The sequence below is a fragment of the Sorghum bicolor genome, chromosome 2 (assembly GCF_000003195.3).
Source record: "Sorghum bicolor cultivar BTx623 chromosome 2, Sorghum_bicolor_NCBIv3, whole genome shotgun sequence".
Taxonomy (NCBI): Eukaryota; Viridiplantae; Streptophyta; class Magnoliopsida; order Poales; family Poaceae; genus Sorghum; species Sorghum bicolor.
In genome coordinates, this window is record NC_012871.2 from 13,955,623 (window position 1) to 13,972,494 (window position 16,872).

A 16,872-nucleotide genomic window follows, 5' to 3' on the forward strand; every position below is an offset into this window, starting at 1 on the left:
CGGGAAGGATCGGACGACGTCTAAACGTGTTTTTAAAATCTTAGCACACAAAAAAAACTCAAGCAATAGACAAGCATCACATCAACAAAAGTCTGTCTAATTAATTCCAAAACATTTGAAAAACACCATTTTTCTTCGATAAAAATATATGGAAATCTAAACTATCGTTGGCAAATTTTATCCACATATTAAAACCATTCATTTTATTTAGTGTTTTCAAATAACAACCCAAAATAAGAATTTTGGGGTGTTATAACAGATTCAGCTCTAGTGCTCTACAACTAGTGGCGGATCTAGTATCACTAATTTAGGGTAGAAGAGGGGGGGACTTCTCTTTCTCCTCATCTTCCTCCATTTTTTTCTCTTCTTCATCCATGCATAAAATTGTTGGGGGCTCCATTTTACGAGCAGGGGTAGGGGGGCTCAAGCTCCCCCAATATACACACTGCATCCGCCCCTGCTACAACCTACAAAGTGACAAACATAGCATGCCTTTTTCTTTACCTGATTGTTACAAACTTATTTGTGCGATGCTTAGCCCAAAAAGTCTTCAAGTCAATTGGATTAGCAAGGTTGTACCCTTCACCAGCCAGCTTCTCAAGCACCTTTTTGAATGCACCTTGGCTCATTTTCCTTCCAGAAATACGTGCGCCCCGACGCTTTGTGTTCATTGGCAGTGGATACGTTGATATAGAAGTTGTGCAACATGCAGACTGCCAGCCACCTGCACCCCACCGGTAGCATTGCTGGGGAGCTCCCGTGCAAGAGCAAACTAGTGTTGGTATGTTGGCAAGGTCCAGCTCAATACCATTAATCACCATCCCCACAGTCTTCTTAGATCCCCTCCTTTAGAGTGCATGCCCATAGGGTGCTCCATCCTCCAGTGGAACAGCAGCCTTCTTAGGCTTCTTAGGCTTTGGTGACTTAGGCTGTTGATTCTACTGTCGAACCCACTGCCTCTTTTTCACAGGTGGCTCGGTAGTAACTGCACGATGATCCTCAATTAGTGGAGGTGGCGCTTCCTCTTCCTTGCATGGAGGAGGCTCCTGAAGCTATTGTGACTCAAGTGATGGTTGCATCATCTGGAGAGTATGCTGTGCATCTGATATCATCCCATAGCTAGTAGGATGGTAATGCACAATATGTCCACCATGGCCTGGATGCCCAACATGCCCAGCTGGTCCAATAGGGCGAGAATGAAGGACCTTCTGCTCAGGAGGACGTTGGTGGTGCAACTGGTGCAGCCAAGCTTCATTGCGTGAGAAGTCCATGTGAATAGGTTGCGACTTGGCAGGCATGCCAATAGAGGCCCGACCACCAACGGGGCCACGGAATGTTGCGAGTGCTGCTGCATGTGGAGCTGGTGCGGGGCATTGTGGTGTCCGTGGTGCTGCAAGAAGGCACCGTTGGGGAGCAGTGACTTTGTGTCCCGGTCAGGTGGCACGGACGACATGACCTGCAGGCCGAGGTTGCCTTTGACAGTGTCGTAGAAGCCCCAATTCCGAGTGCCTAGGCTGCCGTCGTCGTCGTCCATCTCTGATTCAAATCCCACCTCCGAAGACCGCAACGAGGAGAAGAAAACCGAACCTCCTCGCAGTTCTGATTAGCCCATCTCATCCCCTCCAATCGGTAATCCCTGCACACCCATTTTGGCAATCAGACCAGGTCTAGAAGTACAAAATTGCAGAAGACATTGTAATCGAACTATAGATACCAAATCGAAGCCAGTAGGCCTAGTTGCTAAAATGCTCAGGTTAGATCCGGATACAAATTGCTTCAGGTAGGGTTTGGGTGGGTGCTCGGTTCAGCAGAGCAGGAAGGGATGGGCAAACAAAGGGGTGGTCCCACCTGTTGGATGATCGTCACCGCCGACGAAGGAGCTCGACGAACAAGGTCGGCGCCGCTCGCCCAGTCGTCGGCGAATGGAGGTTGGGGGTGGTCATGGTCAGAGTCAGACTCAGGGCACGAGATACGAATGGATCGGATCCTCCGCTACGCCGCCTGGGCACCGCCGAACCTCTGCTCAGGTTCTCATCACACGCAGCATCCCATGGCCCACCTAGGTAGGTGGTAGAACTATGGCCTAATAAAACCCCTCCAGCTAGTTCCCTCCGCTAGGCCTAGGGCCCACACCCCTCTCTTGTAGGCAAGTGCCCACAAGCACGGCCCACTAGAACCCTTCCCTATATGCTTTCGGGCCCAACAATCCCGTCCGTCCAAATCATTCCTTATCCTTCTTCCCTGCCAGCTGGCACTGCTTGGCTGCTAGCCACGCGCTTCTCCTTTTCGCCTTCCAGTTCCAGGCCAACACTAGCAGCATCGCCTTCGCCTCCTCCAGCCTACTACTAGGGCTCGAGGTCCATTGCCGTTTCCGATCGATCACCCATGGTGTCAGTTCTCACTCCCTCAGCAAAGCTGCCGCTGCTTCACCATCACCACCCTGCAAAATGAGGTAACAGCTGGCCGTATTCCTCATGCTCTGTATGTCACTGTGTTGCTGCTGCTGATCCAATCCCTCAGAGTTGGAGGCTTGTAATGTTGTACGTTTTTCAGGATTATTGGGGTTCTGGAGGGATCGAAGCCGTGCTGTTACATCAAGGGGGAGAATCACCATGCTCAGCCAGGAGAATCCCGGCGGCAATGGCGACGGCACGCCTTTGTACCTTGGGATAGACTTCGGAACTTCTGGAGCAAGATATGCTCTCATCGACAAGGAAGGAGCCATCCATTCAGAAGGGAAACGAGCTTATAGTGTTCCTGTAAGAGCGTCCACTTTCCATTCCTGACGACGAGCCAGCGAGCGCATGCTTTGATCGGAGTTGCTATATAGACAGGTCGGCAACGCTGCCACCATGGACTGGGCGAGCTCCTGGCGAGCGGCGCTCTTCTAGCTCCTCGCCGACATCCCGCCCGTCCATCTCCTCCATCTCCATAGACGGCACCTCGGCCACCACGCTCATCGTCGACAGGTGAATGAGTATCAACTTCTCGGACACGGCTGAAACCGGCAAATCTGTGTGTGTCTGATGACTTAACTGCTCGCGATGCCGCCGCAGCGACACTGGGGAGCTTCTCACCGGCCCGTTCCTCTACAACGAGAGCTTCTCGGACCCGCTGCCCGCCGTGGAGTCGATCGCGTCCGCGAACCACACCGTGTGCTCCACCTCCATGCTCTGCAAGCTCGTGTCGTGGTGGACCTCGACCACGACCGGCAGCAGTCGTCCGGCGGCGGTGCTGATGCACCAGTCCGACTGGCTCCTCTGGCTCTTGCATGGCCAGTTTAGCGTCTCCGACTACAACAACACCCTCAAGGTGGGCTATGATCCGGAGCTCCACCCCTACCCGAGCTGGCTAACGTCGCAGCCATATTCTCGCATGCTGCCTGCTTCCATCAGAGCTGTAAGTTAAGGATCGACAATCAAACGTTGTATGGTGGATTGGAATGGCAAGAACACGAAGAACAGACAAGGGTTTTAGGCAGAACGCCACCAGGCGACAGGGTGACACTGCCCCTTTTCAGCTTATGAGAAATGAGATTACAAAATGCCTAACCGGCATTACAACGCACACCACAACTTCCCTTACACCAGGGTTTTATGGAGAACCAACTAACTTCTCGAAATAGGCTAAACCTGATCCTAAAGACCTGCTCAAAATGGACCAAAAACACACGGTTCAGAAACATAGGACGCCGTGGACGCGCTCACCACAGATCCACTTCTCCAGCTTCAACTTGTCCCATTCAAACTGAACTTTTGCGCCATCCTTTGTCATCCCAACCGTGGCAGTTGATGTCTTTATTGTTGTGACTGGATTAAACACCAACACACTCCCCCCTAAGACAGGCACACACTAAGATCCCAGACTCCAATCAAATGACTCATAACTGCTAACTTCATAGCTGTCATCGACTTTGTCAGAACATCAGCTCTCTGTTCATCAGTGCACACTCTCTTTGCCACAATCTGCCCCCTCTCAATGCACTCTCTGATGAAGTGGTACTTCAGATCAATGTGTTTACTCCTTCCATGAAACATAGGTTTTTTCATAAGAGCTATTGCAGAATTGCTGTCAATGTAGAGAGTAACTGTCTTGGGTTTTTCTTTAGTGATCTCACTGACTAAGTTCCTTAGCCATAAAGCCTGTTTAGCTACAGATGTTGCAGCTACAAACTCTGCCTCACAAGAATACAGTGTGACTATCTTCTGTTTCTGTGAAGTCCAAGTGATCAGGTTCTCATTCAGATAGAATGCCATTCCTCCAGTGCTCCTTCTCTCCACTGCATCTCCACCCTGATCACTGTCAGTGTACCCTTCAAGCTTGTCTGCACTTCCACCTTGAACATACACCAGTCCAAGATTAACTGTGCCCTTCAAGTATCTCAAAATTTGCTTTACTGTCTTGGCATGCATCACAGTGGGCTTCTCCATGAATCTGCTAGCAACTCCCACAGAGTAAGAGAGATCTGGCCTGCTATGCAACAACTACCTCAGACATCCAATAATTTTCCTGTATTCAGTTGCATCTACCTGTTGTCCTCCCTTATCTGCATTCAAGTTGCAACCAGGCTCCATTAGAACTTTGGTAGAGTTACACCCACTCATCCCAAACTGCTCCAAAACCTTCCTAGCATATCCACTGTGCTTCACTGTTATGTAGTCTTCCCTTTGGTCAACCTCAATGCCAAGATAATAATTCAGCAGACCTAAGTCTGTCATTTCAAACTCTGACATCATTTGTCTCTTGAACAACTTGATTTCTTCTGGATTGCCTCCAGTCACAATTAGGTCATCAACATAAACTCCCAAGATGAGTGCCTTGTCACCAGTACCCCTGGTGTCAGCTTGTTCACTCAAGCATTTTCTAAAACCAAGCATATTCAAACTCTTGTCGAGTGTGATGTTCCAGGCTCTGGGAGCTTGCTTCAAGCCATAGAGGGCTTTGCTCAATCTGAACACTTCCTGCTCCCTACCCTTCACTTTGTACCCTTCAGGTTGTGAAACATATACCTCTTCCTCCAACTCTCCATGTAAAAATGCTGATTTCACATCAAGATGGTGGACTTTCCAACCATTGTTAGCTGCAAATGCAAGCAGCAGTCCTATTGTGTCAAGTCTTGCAACAGTTGCAAAAACTTCTTCAAAATCAATGCCATGTTTTTGCACATATCCCTTCGCAACTAATCTAGCTTTGTGTTTCACAATTTCCCCTTCAGAGTTTCTTTTCAACTTAAAACCCCATTTTAAACCAATGCGCCTCTTCCCAATAGGCAACTCAACCTGTTTCCATGTTTTATTCTTCTCTATGGACTAAATCTCTTTGTCCATAGCCTCAACCCACTCTTGATGTCTAGCAGCTTCGGTGTAGTTGGTTGGTTCATCAGCTTGAACTAGGAGTGCCTCCACATCTGAGTCTACTAGTTCCTCTTCTGAATCTCCCAACTGTACCTCTTCTGTCTCATTGTATATATCATTTAGATCCTTAAATCTTAGGACCTAATTGCTGCTCCAATCTAGTGTTGAGCTAATTCCAGCAGATGGACTATTCTGTGGAGTTTCAAACCCTGCATTCACTGGTTCAGACTGACTGTCAGCATCAACTCCCTCTTCACCCTACCACTGTAGCCCATCTGACAATGCTTTAGAGCCATCAGTTGCCACCACTGCTTCATTCTCTGCTGACGCTTCTTGCCAATATTGTTGATAAGCAGCCTCACCCCCACCAGTATAAGCCTCTACAGGTTCTCCTTCATCCACAAATTCTACTGAGTTTCGCTCAGCTGAACTTCCACTCTAGTCCCACAACATGTGTTCCTCAAACACTGTATCTATGCTGACAATGATTTTGTTTGAGTTTGGGTCATACAATCTGAAAGCCTTGGAGCCATCTTCTGCCCCAAAGTAGATTAGCTTCTTGCTCCTATCATCAAGCTTTTTTAAGTGAGGTGTCACTAACTTGGCATGAGCGATGCACCCAAATACTTTCAGATGTCCCAAACTTGGCTTCCTGCCAGTCCAAGCTTCATGTGGTGTTTTGTCACCCAAAATTTTAGTTGGCAACCTGTTGAGGAGATAAACAGCATGCCTCACTCATTCAGCCCAATACCTGCCTGGTATCCTCATGCTTTTCAGCAGGGCTCTGGCCATGTCCATGACTGACCTATTTCTCCTCTCAACAACTCCATTCTGTTGGGAGGTGAATGGAGCAGTGAAATGCCTCTTGATCCCTGCCTGTTCACATACACCTGCAAACATGTTAGATAGGAACTCTCCACCTCTATCAGACCTGAGTGCCTTGATCCTGCACCCTGTCTGATTCTCCACTTCAGCTTTGAACTTTTCAAAGGTAGTCCGTGCTTGATCCTTGCTTTTCACAATATGCACTTCCATCCACCTTGAGCAATCGTCCACCAGTAGCATGAAGTATTTGTTTCCACCTACTGTTACTGGTGTGATTGGTCCACATAAATCAACATGGACCAACTTGAGCTTCTCATAACTTGCTACTGAGTTGCTCTAGGAAAAGGAATCCTGGTTTGCTTTGCTGCCAAGCAGTCCCTGCAGACTTGATCAGGATGATCAATTGCAGGTACACCAGTTGCCATACCTTTCCCAACTAGTTGTTTTAGAGATCTAAAATTCACATCTCCTAATCTCCCATGCCATAACCAGGCTTGATCTTGCACACTAGCAAATAAGCAGATAGGTTCAACTACTTTCAATTCAGTTTTGTACACCCTGTTAACAGCTCTAGGGACTCTCATGATGACTCTATCAGAGTACTTCTCTACCACCTCCAGATCATCATCATCATCAAGTAAGATCTTGTGTCCTAACTCTGTTAACTGACCAAGACTGATAAGATTACTTCTTAGTCTAGGTATGTAGTAAACATGTGATAATACCCATTGGTCACCCTAGTTCCCTTGAAAAACAATTGTACCTTTACCCTGAATTCAAACAGTAGAGTCATCACCAAATCTCACCTTGCCAGTTACGCTGTGATTCAGATCTCTGAACTTGTGTAGATCACCAGTTATGTGATTGCTTGCACCATTGTCCAGGTACCACAAATTTCCTATCAGATTACCTCCTTCAGACGGAAGAAGTTTAGGCATGATCCTTCTTTCATTCAGAAACAGTTGTCTGTTTCCAGGCAGGCACTGTAGCTCGTCCGGCAAAGCCATTTCAGCTAGCAGAACTGTCCCCTCCTTGGTTGCCCCTTCTTTCTTCTTCTCCCCTGGACATCTATTGGCATAGTGCCCGAACCCATGGCACTTGAAACACTTGACATGACTTTTGTCACGCTTCTCGGTGTGTTCCTTGCCGGTGTCACCACCGTTGCCGCGGCCACCGTCGTTTCTGCGACCACGACCACATCCTTGGCTGCCTCCGTCAGGTTTCTTCCACCTGCCAGAAGACTCGCCTCCCACAGTCTTCTGTCGTGCCTCCCACTCCGCCTGAGTGAGCAGTACTGCCCCTTAGTACGCGCTGCGCCCTTTCCACGACGTGTGCGCTCCTCGAAAGCCTTCAGACGCCCCACCACCTCGTCGAACGCCATGGTCTTCAGATCGTAGAACATTTCGATCCCGGCCACGACGTTGAGGTAACGGTCGGGCATGATGTCGAACAGCTTCTTGATCAGATCTGCGTCTCCGATGCTCCCCCCCAAGCTGCTGCTCCTGACCGACAGCGAGGTCAGTTTCCCCACAACTTGATCGAGTGGGTCGTCCTCCTTCATGTTCATAGCGTCGAACTCACTCTTCAACGTCTGCAGCCGCGCATCCCTCACACGATCTGCCCCAATGAACCGAGCCTTCAAAGAGTCCCACGCCTCCTTCCCCATCTTCTTGTTAGCCACCTGCATCAAGATATCATCGGGGATACACTGAAAGAGATGCGCCTTCACCTTCTTGTTCTTCGCCGTGATCTTCGCCTTCTCCTCCGGGGTTAACGCCATCGCCGACGCATCCTCCTCCGGCTCCACCACCATCCACTCATCCCGATCCTCCATAATCGCCTGAACACGAATACACCAACTGGTGTAGTTCAAGTTCGTCAGGGTTGGGTAGACCTGGCGCGCTTCCCCGCCACCTTGCGCCCCATCCCTGCTCCCGCTTCCTCCGCCGCTAGGAACGATCGACATGGATTCGATCTAGAGTGTCTCCGCGATTGATTGACGACTCTGATACCAGATGTAAGTTAAGGATCGACAATCAAACGCTGTATGGTGGATTGGAATGGCAAGAACACGAAGAACAGACAAGGGTTTCAGGCAGAACACCACCAGGCGACAGGGTGACACTGCCCCTTTTCAGGTTATGAGAAATGAGATTACAAAATGCCTAACCGGCATTACAACGCACACCACAACTTCCCTTACACCAGGGTTTTATGGAGAACCAACTAACTTCTCAAAATAGGCTAAACCTGATCCTAAAGACCCGCTCAAAATGGACCAAAAACACACGGTTCAGAAACACAGGACGCCGTGGACGCGCTCACCGTAGATCCACTTCTCTAGCTTCAACTTGTCCCATTCAAACTGAACTTTTGCGCCATCCTTTGTCATCCCAACCGTGGCAGTTGATGTCTTTATTGTTGTGACTGGATTAAACACCAACAAGAGCACCTGGCACCCCATTGCTACACTCAAAGATGACGTGTGCTCACAGTATGGTAATTAAACACACTTGTGTTAACCATAATTTCTTGTTCTTGCAATCCAATTATGCATTAATAATTAATTGTTTCATCTTGGCCTTGGCACGCATGCAGGGCTCTCCAAGAACTATGTTGTGTGCACTGGAACCACCGACAGCATAGCAGCGTTTCTTGTAGCCCGCAACAGTGAACTAGGAAGAGCTGTGAGTACTAGCAGTAAATCAGTAATGTAGTGTCACGAACACGCACCAAATACAGTGTCGTGTTCTTGGTTTTTTCTTGATTGAATCGAAGAACTAATCTGTAGTACCTGTTAAATGTAATGAAGGTGACGTCGCTGGGTTCAACTCTGGCGATCAAGCTGGTGAGCCAAGTCCGCGTGGACGACGTGAGGTTCGGCGTGTACAGCCACCGCCCGGATGACACGTACTGGCTCGTCGGTGGGGCGTCCAACACCGGGGGAGCCGTGCTCCGGCAGCTCTTCACCGACGACCAGCTCATGGCGCTGAGCGACCACATCGACCCGGCCATGCCTTCCACGCTCGACTACTAACCGCTGCCGGCCAAGGGCGAGAGGTTCCCGGTCTCTAACCCCGACATGACGCCAAGGTTGCAGCCCCGCCCTGTGAGCGACGCCGAGTACCTACACGGCATACTGGAATCCATCGCGCGAATTGAGGTCTAAATAAAACTAACTAAACCAATCAAATTTTGTTGATTTTGGCACATCATTAGATTTGAAATTATTAAGCTACTATAAGTGTACTTGTGTTTCTGATTTTTTATGGGCATGGATGAACCAGGCCAAGGGGTACAATCTGCTCAAGGAGCTCGGCGCGACGGCGGTGGAGGAAGTGTTCACGGCAGGGGGAGGGGCGCAGAACGACAAGTGGACGGCCATTCGGGAGAGGGTGCTCGGCGTGCCGGTCCGGAAAGCCCACCAGACTGAGGCAGCCTATGGAGCTACATTGCTAGCACTCAAGGGCGCCAGCAGTTTAAGCTAGCTAGTGTGTCTATTATTCTTGAAAAAAATGATGGCAGATGTTTTCAGAACCTTTCTTGGTCAGGATTCAGGAGTTGGTGGTGATTCGAGCTGGCCGGGCCCAGCAACAGGCCCAGGTCCTGGTCTAGGAGGAGTAACACGACGGTGTTTGCTAGAGGTGAAAACAGATCGGATACTAACGGATATCACTGATATCATATTTATTTTTATATTTTTGGTCGGATTCGAATACGGATAATGTCAACAATGTCGGGTAAGATACGATTGGATGTCGACATCATAAATATACGATTTAAATATTTGGATACAGATACGGTATCGGATATTAAACATTCGGACTCGGATACGGACAGATGTCAACCCCTCTAAACGAATTCGGTCTCGAATACGGTCGAAAAATATCCATAACATTTTCATTCCTAGTGTTTGCGCTGTGATCGAGTGAGATCAGTATGCACGTGTGCCTGTGTCCAGAGTGTAGCCAAGCATATAAAGATGTATAATGAACAAATCGAATCAATCTAATAATCCTGCAAACAAGCTCTGTGGATGAGCTAGGGGGAAAGGGGGGAGATGTTTGGTTTCTTGTGCTAAAATATGAAGCTGATTTTGTCAAGGATAGTGATCTCATGACATCTTCTCTTTGCGGCTGCGGATGAATCATTTGCCAAAGGCATGGCACAGAATGCTATGGCAAAAGCTTATATTCGTCGGCAGCTGCATAAGGCCTTCACCAACGTAGGCTACAAGAAACATTAGCCTTAGTAAAAAGCAGTTATCCATGTAGCTCGGGATGGATGGAGCCATCAATTCTCACAGCGCAAGCCATATGTATTGGACCACGAGCATTACTTTTTTCTCTCCAAACGTCACTCTCAAACCATTGCTTTTTGGAATCTATCAACCAATCTTAGGCCTTGTTTATATCTACAAAGTTTTTAGATTTTGGTACTGTAGCACTTTTGTTTTTATTTGACAAACATTGTCCAATCATGGAGTAACTAGGCTTAAAAGATTCGTCTCGCGATTTACACGCAAACTGTGCAATTAGTTTTTGTTTTCATCTATATTTAATGCTTCATACATGTATCGCAAGATTCGATGTGATAGGAAATCTTGAAAAGTTTTTGGTTTTTGAGGTGAACTGAGCAAGGCCCCAGAGTGTTCTATGCCTGTTTTGCTTCCTTTTTAGCTCAAGCCGATGCTTTTTTGACGAGGCAACATTCTCTTCTGCAAGACAATATGACACACTGCAAAGCCACCTTCAGACTGTCTCTCTCCTCCACTCTGTTATCCGAGCCTAGCTGTCTCTATGGGGCTAACGACACGGTGGCGCGTTGGGCATGTGAAGGGTCGAGATGGCAGACTAGGGGGGTGAATAGTCCTTTCTAAAACTTAAAGCGTCGGCTAACCGAAATAAGTGCGGAATTAAAACTATCGGTCTAGCCGAGACTACACCCCTCTATCTAAGTTCTCTAGCACCTTGTAAAAGATCCTAAATAAGCAAACAAGGTGCTACCTTAGCAAGAGCTCACCTAACCAATTCTAGGAGCAAGGTCACACAAACCGATGCCACCAGTACTTTGCAAACCGGAGAGCTCCTACACAACTAACCGGAGAGCTCCTACACAACTAGTAAGCAAAAGCTCAAAGCTCCTAAGCTCACTAGCAATGCTCAATAACAAGGCAACCAATTCCAAATTAGAGAGCACAAAATACTTAGCTACACAAACTAAGCAATGTGACTAACAAAGTTACACAAACCAAATTAGTCACGCAAGGGAACTACTTCTAGCTACACAAGCAAGAAGGTAACTAGCAAGCTACACAAGCTAACTAATTACAAGAGAAACTACACAAGCACAAGTATATGAAAATAAGCACAAGCTTGTGTTAGGGACTTGCAAACCAACGGGAAGAACAATGTTGACACGAAGATTTTCTCCCGAGCTTCACTTGGTTGCCACCAAGCTATGTCCCCGTTGAGACAAGCTCCAAGGTTGCCGCTAGTCCTCTTGCTAGTGGTGACCCGCAAGTCACACTCTCCCACGTGGAGTGCTTACCACAAGCTCTAGCACTTGACCCGGCCGGACCACTTGCCGCTCTTCACGTCTCGCTCAACTAGAGTTGCTCTTCGCGATCACCGCGTGGTGAGCACCGTACCCCTCACAATCTCTTCTCCGAAGCACCGCACAATCTCCTTGCGTGCTTCGATGGAGTCACAAGCCATCAAGGAGGTGGCAACCTCCAAGAGTAACAAGCACCACCGGCTTGCAACATGAACACCTAGTGCCACTCGATGCAATCTCTCAATGCAACGCACTAGAATCACTCACTCGCTATTGATTCGCACTCTTGCAAGCACAAGTGAGTTAGAGGCTTTCGTAGCACTCCCCAAGCATGGACACTAAGTCCCAAGGGTGCTCTGCACTAGCCAAGGCCAGCCACCACTTCTATTTATAGCCCCAAGGGCTAAACTAGCCCTTACCCCTTTACTGGGCAAAACACGTGGGCACCGGAAGCGCTGTAGGGAGCCACCGGACGCTCCACCCCAGCGTCCTGTGCTCAGGCGTCAGCCACGTGTCACTAGCCATTTGAACTCGACCGTTGCCGCCAACGGCTACTACGCACGCGCGCCTGCACAGCATCACCAGACGCTCTACTGCGTCACACCGGACGCGTCCGGTGCACACCAGACCCATGCGCAGAGAGCTCCGCAAACTCACAGGGTCACCGGACGCGAGCCACCGGACGCACCCTGAGCATCCGGTGCTCACCGGACTCATGCGCAGAGAGGGTCGCCAAACCGCCTGCACACCGGACGCTGAGCACCGGACTAACTCCGGTGCGTCCGGTGCACTCTGCACACCTGCGCCACAGACACCACACCGGACGCTCTAGACCAGCGTCCAGTGCTGCCAACACCAGCGTCCGGTGAGTGTTTCTCAGCCTGCAACTTCTCCAAATTTCCCAGCGGCGCAATAGAAAATATACACTTAATTTTCTCAAAAGCGCCGAGGAACTCCACCTCCTCTCAACCCTAGGAACTCCACCTCCTTTGTAAATGTGCCAACACCACCAAGTGTACACCACAATGTGCAAGTGTGTTAGCTTTTCACAAACATTTTCCCAAAGGAGTTAGCCTCTCAAACTTGCCACGCCACTTGATCCTAACACATATGCAAAGTTAGATTGCTCAAGTGGCACTAGATGACCGATATGCAAAACAAGTTTGCCCCTCTTGATAGTACGACCATCTATCCTAAATCTGGTCATAAACTTCTCTACACACCTATGACCGGTGAAATGGAAATGCCCTAGGTTATACTTTTGCCTTGCGCATTCCATTCCATCTCCTATAATGTTGATGCAACACATGCACCAACCAATCACCAAATGATATGATCCACTTCATATCATCACGTGACCGTATTGGTTCATCGATCTTGACCACACTTGCTCTTCACCGTTGCCTTGGTCCATCGGCGCCAAGTCTTGCTCAAGCTTCACCGTCACACGCGGTCCCTCGCTTCAAAGCCTCCGACTTACCCTTCACTCTTGCAACCGGTCCATCGAGCCAAGCCTCATCTTGATCTTCTCCACCTTGGTCACATGACTCCATGTCATGTCTCATGTGCAATGAGCTCCTCCATCATCAAATCATCACCTGTGGACTAATCTCCTGTGTATCTCACATAAACACTATTAGTCCACCTAAGTTGTCACTCAATTACAAAAACCAAACAAGGACCTTTCACATGACTCCATGTCATGTCTCATATGCAATGAGCTCCTCCATCATCATATTATCACCTATGGACTAATCTCCTGTGTATCTCACATAAACACTATTAGTTCACCTAAGTTGTCGCTCAATTACCAAAACCAAATAAGGACCTTTCAGCATGGCCTAAGAAGTTGAGAACTAAAGATGTGCATGCAACCCATGGGCCCGAGGCATGGTAATTTGGCCCGGTCCGAGCACAGCCCAACACGGTGGGAAACGGGCGTGTGCCGGCCCATGACACGTAGTAGGCCGTGCCTGGGCTGATGCCTTGGCACGCCGGGCGGCACGGCCTGGCCCGCTAACAACGACCAGCCCGTTAGCGGCTCAAGCAAGTATATAAGACGAGGAGAGAGGGCGCCCTAACCCTAATCCCATTCGGCGCCACTCCCACTCCCCGCCCACGCCGCTGCTGCCCACTGCTCCCCACGATGGCACGACCCCACCCCACCCTGCCCCAAACCCTAATCCCCACCTGCGTCGTCGCTCCCCCATCGAGCACTAGCTGTCTTCATGCACTCCGGCGAGGTCGCCACCGCCGGATCTACAAGATCCTCATTCGTCTTCCACTCTTCTCCGTCTCCGCCACTCGTCTGCTCCATTTCTTCATTGTTGGACTTTGTCTCTAGCTCTCCACCGCTCATCTTCCTCTTCTCCTTCTCTATCTAAACCCTAGATCCAGATCCTACAATCTAACCCCCTTCTTCTTTGTTCGCAGGTCACCGACATCAAGCTGGTGCTGCCGGAGGCGTTGAGGAAAAATTCGAGAGGTGAAGAAGGAGATGTTGTGGTGGCCATGGCGAACAACGATGGTGAGGACGTCTACTCGTACTTGCCAACCTTGGCCGATGAGCTCAGGGACTACGGGTTGCTCGGAGAAGACGATGACATGACAGATGTTGCTGACCTCTTGTTCGGTGCAGGGCCATCGGCTACCTCTGGTGTGGGGCGTGTGAAAGGTCCAAATGGCTAGAGGAGGGGGGTGAATAGCCTATTTAAAAATTCTACAAACTTCACTAAGCAAGTGTGTTAGTAAAATAAATGGTGAAGCTATTCTAGCACTAGCACAACTAAGCTATGCAAGCCACCTACACAAGTCTAGCAAGAAAGCCAAAAACTAAGTCACAACAAGAAAGCACAACAAAAGGCTATCTACACTCCTAAACAAGAAGGCTAAGCTAAACAACTAGCAAGGTATTGAAAGCCCAAGTTTGGTTTTAGTAATTAATGACACCAAGTTGCTAATGCCTTGTGTTTAAGTGATTTGAGTTAGGCATAGCAACACATGTGATGAAGGTGCATGGTGGCATGGAAAGGTGGCCACATGATTACAAAGAGATGAAGCATGATGTGGAGATCATGGTGATAGACGAGGAGTAAAGTTATCAAGGCAAAGGTATAAACATAGGGTTTTACTTTTGCCGGTCTAAGATGAGTAGAGAAATGATCGACCGGATTTAGGATAGATAGCCAACTATCAAGAGGGGAAATCACGGTCATCTCTTAAATCAAGTGCTACTAGGTCTATATCTTGAGCATATGCATTAGGATCTAGTAAAGTGCTAACTTAACTCCTTTGGTGAAAATGTTTGTGAAATGCTAACACACATGCACTTTGGTGGTGGACACTTTGTGGTGTTAGCACATTTGCAAAGGAGGTGGAGTTCCTAGGGATGAGAAGGGTGAGGGTTCCTATTGCGCTTTTCGAGAAAATGAAGTGCATATTTTCTATTGCGCCGGTGGGAAATTTGGAGAAGTCGCGAGAGTGTTTTCTCACTGAGAAACACTCACCGGACGCTGAGTGCGGAGGCACCAAACGCTGGCCTCAGAGTCCGGTGTGCTGTCAGTGTTTAACCCTGCTAGGGTTGAGCACTGGACGCACTCTGGTAGCGTCCGGTGGTTAGCGTCTGGTGTGAGGGGTCTTTGCAACCCTCTCTGCGCGTGGGTCCGTGTGAGCACCGGACGCTACCGGTGCTTAGCGTTCGGTGACCCTGCGGTTTGCAGAACTCTCTGCGCATGAGTCTTGTGTGCACCGGACGCGTCCGGTGTGGACCTGCAAAGCGTTCGGTGATCCGCAGGTGACCGTTAGGATCTGACACGCGAGATTCAGGACGGACACGTGGCCAACTCCAGTGCACCGGACGCAGGGAGTCGAGCGTCCGGTGCTCACTTAGTAGCGTCCGGTGCCCCCGTTTTCAGCCCTGTGAAAACAGCCAACGTTTAGTTTCTTTGAGGGGCCTATAAATAGAAGGTGGCCGGCTTTGGGAGGCTCTCTCTTGCACATTTGATTACTTGAGACATACATTGAGCTAGAGAACACTCCCTCCACTCATCTCCTTGCTTGATTGCTAATCCTAGTGAGATTGAGTGAGATTCAAGTGCATTGCTTTGAGAGTTGCATTTAGTGGCACTTGTTTCTTGAGTTTGCTGCGGATTTCTTGTTACTCTTGGGTGTTTCCCGATGCCCTAGATGGCTTGGAGCAGCGGTGGTGTTGAGCTCGTGATTGGAGATTGTTTCGAGCCTCACCAAGTGATTTCTGAGGGGTTCTTGAGCCTTCCCCGTGGGAGATCGCAATTGGCTACTCTAGTGGAGTGCTTGTGGCTTGGAGGATCCCCATCTTGTGAGTGGATGTGCGGCACCCGCTGAGGGTTTGGCTTTGAATTGCCAATTAGCTCGTGATCCATCAAGTGGGTGTATCGCCACAACGAGGAGTAGCTTGCCGGGAAGCAAGTGAACCTCGGTAAAAATCTTGTGTCATCTCTTGCCGAGGTATCTCTTGTGATTGTGTACGTGATTGATTGGATATATCTCTTCTCTACAACGTCGGTATAACAATCACTCTCCTCTCTTTACCTACTTGCCTACCTTGTTAGTTTAGCTTGTGTAGCCTAGTTCTTGTTAGTTTAGAGTTGTTGTGTTTTAGTGTTTAGCCTTCTTGCTAGACTTGTATAGGTGGCTTGCATAGCTTAGTTGTGCTAGTGCTAGAATAGCTTCGCCACTTATTTTACTAACTCACTTGTTTAGTAAAGTTTGTAGATTTTTAAATAGGCTATTCACCCCCCCTCTAGCCATTTGGACCTTTCAGGTATGTAAGTAAGTAAAGGAGTGAAAAGTGATTGTTATACCAATATTGTAGAGTAGAAATATGACCAATCAATCACTTACAATCACAATCACAAGAGAGAATCTTCGGCAAGATTGAAAGGACCTTGATGTCGTCTAGAGGGGGGTGAATAGGCGTTTCTAATCAGCAATTAAAAACATGCAGCGGACTAGCAGACCGCGGAACCTCTGGGTTGAAAAGCGGAACCTCCAGGACATGAAACCTCCTGGCTAAGTCGCAGAGCCTCCTGGCATCACAGAGTAGTCAGCAGCTGCTACACCAAGAGATCAAGAACTCAAGCCAAACTTGAAGGTGTGT

At 48.8% G+C, this 16,872-nt stretch overlaps 2 pseudogenes; one reads left to right on the forward strand and one right to left on the reverse strand.

The window, feature by feature from the left end:
* On the reverse strand, positions 329 to 1,602 carry LOC8057325 (annotated as a pseudogene).
* LOC8057917 lies at positions 2,576 to 9,757 on the forward strand (annotated as a pseudogene).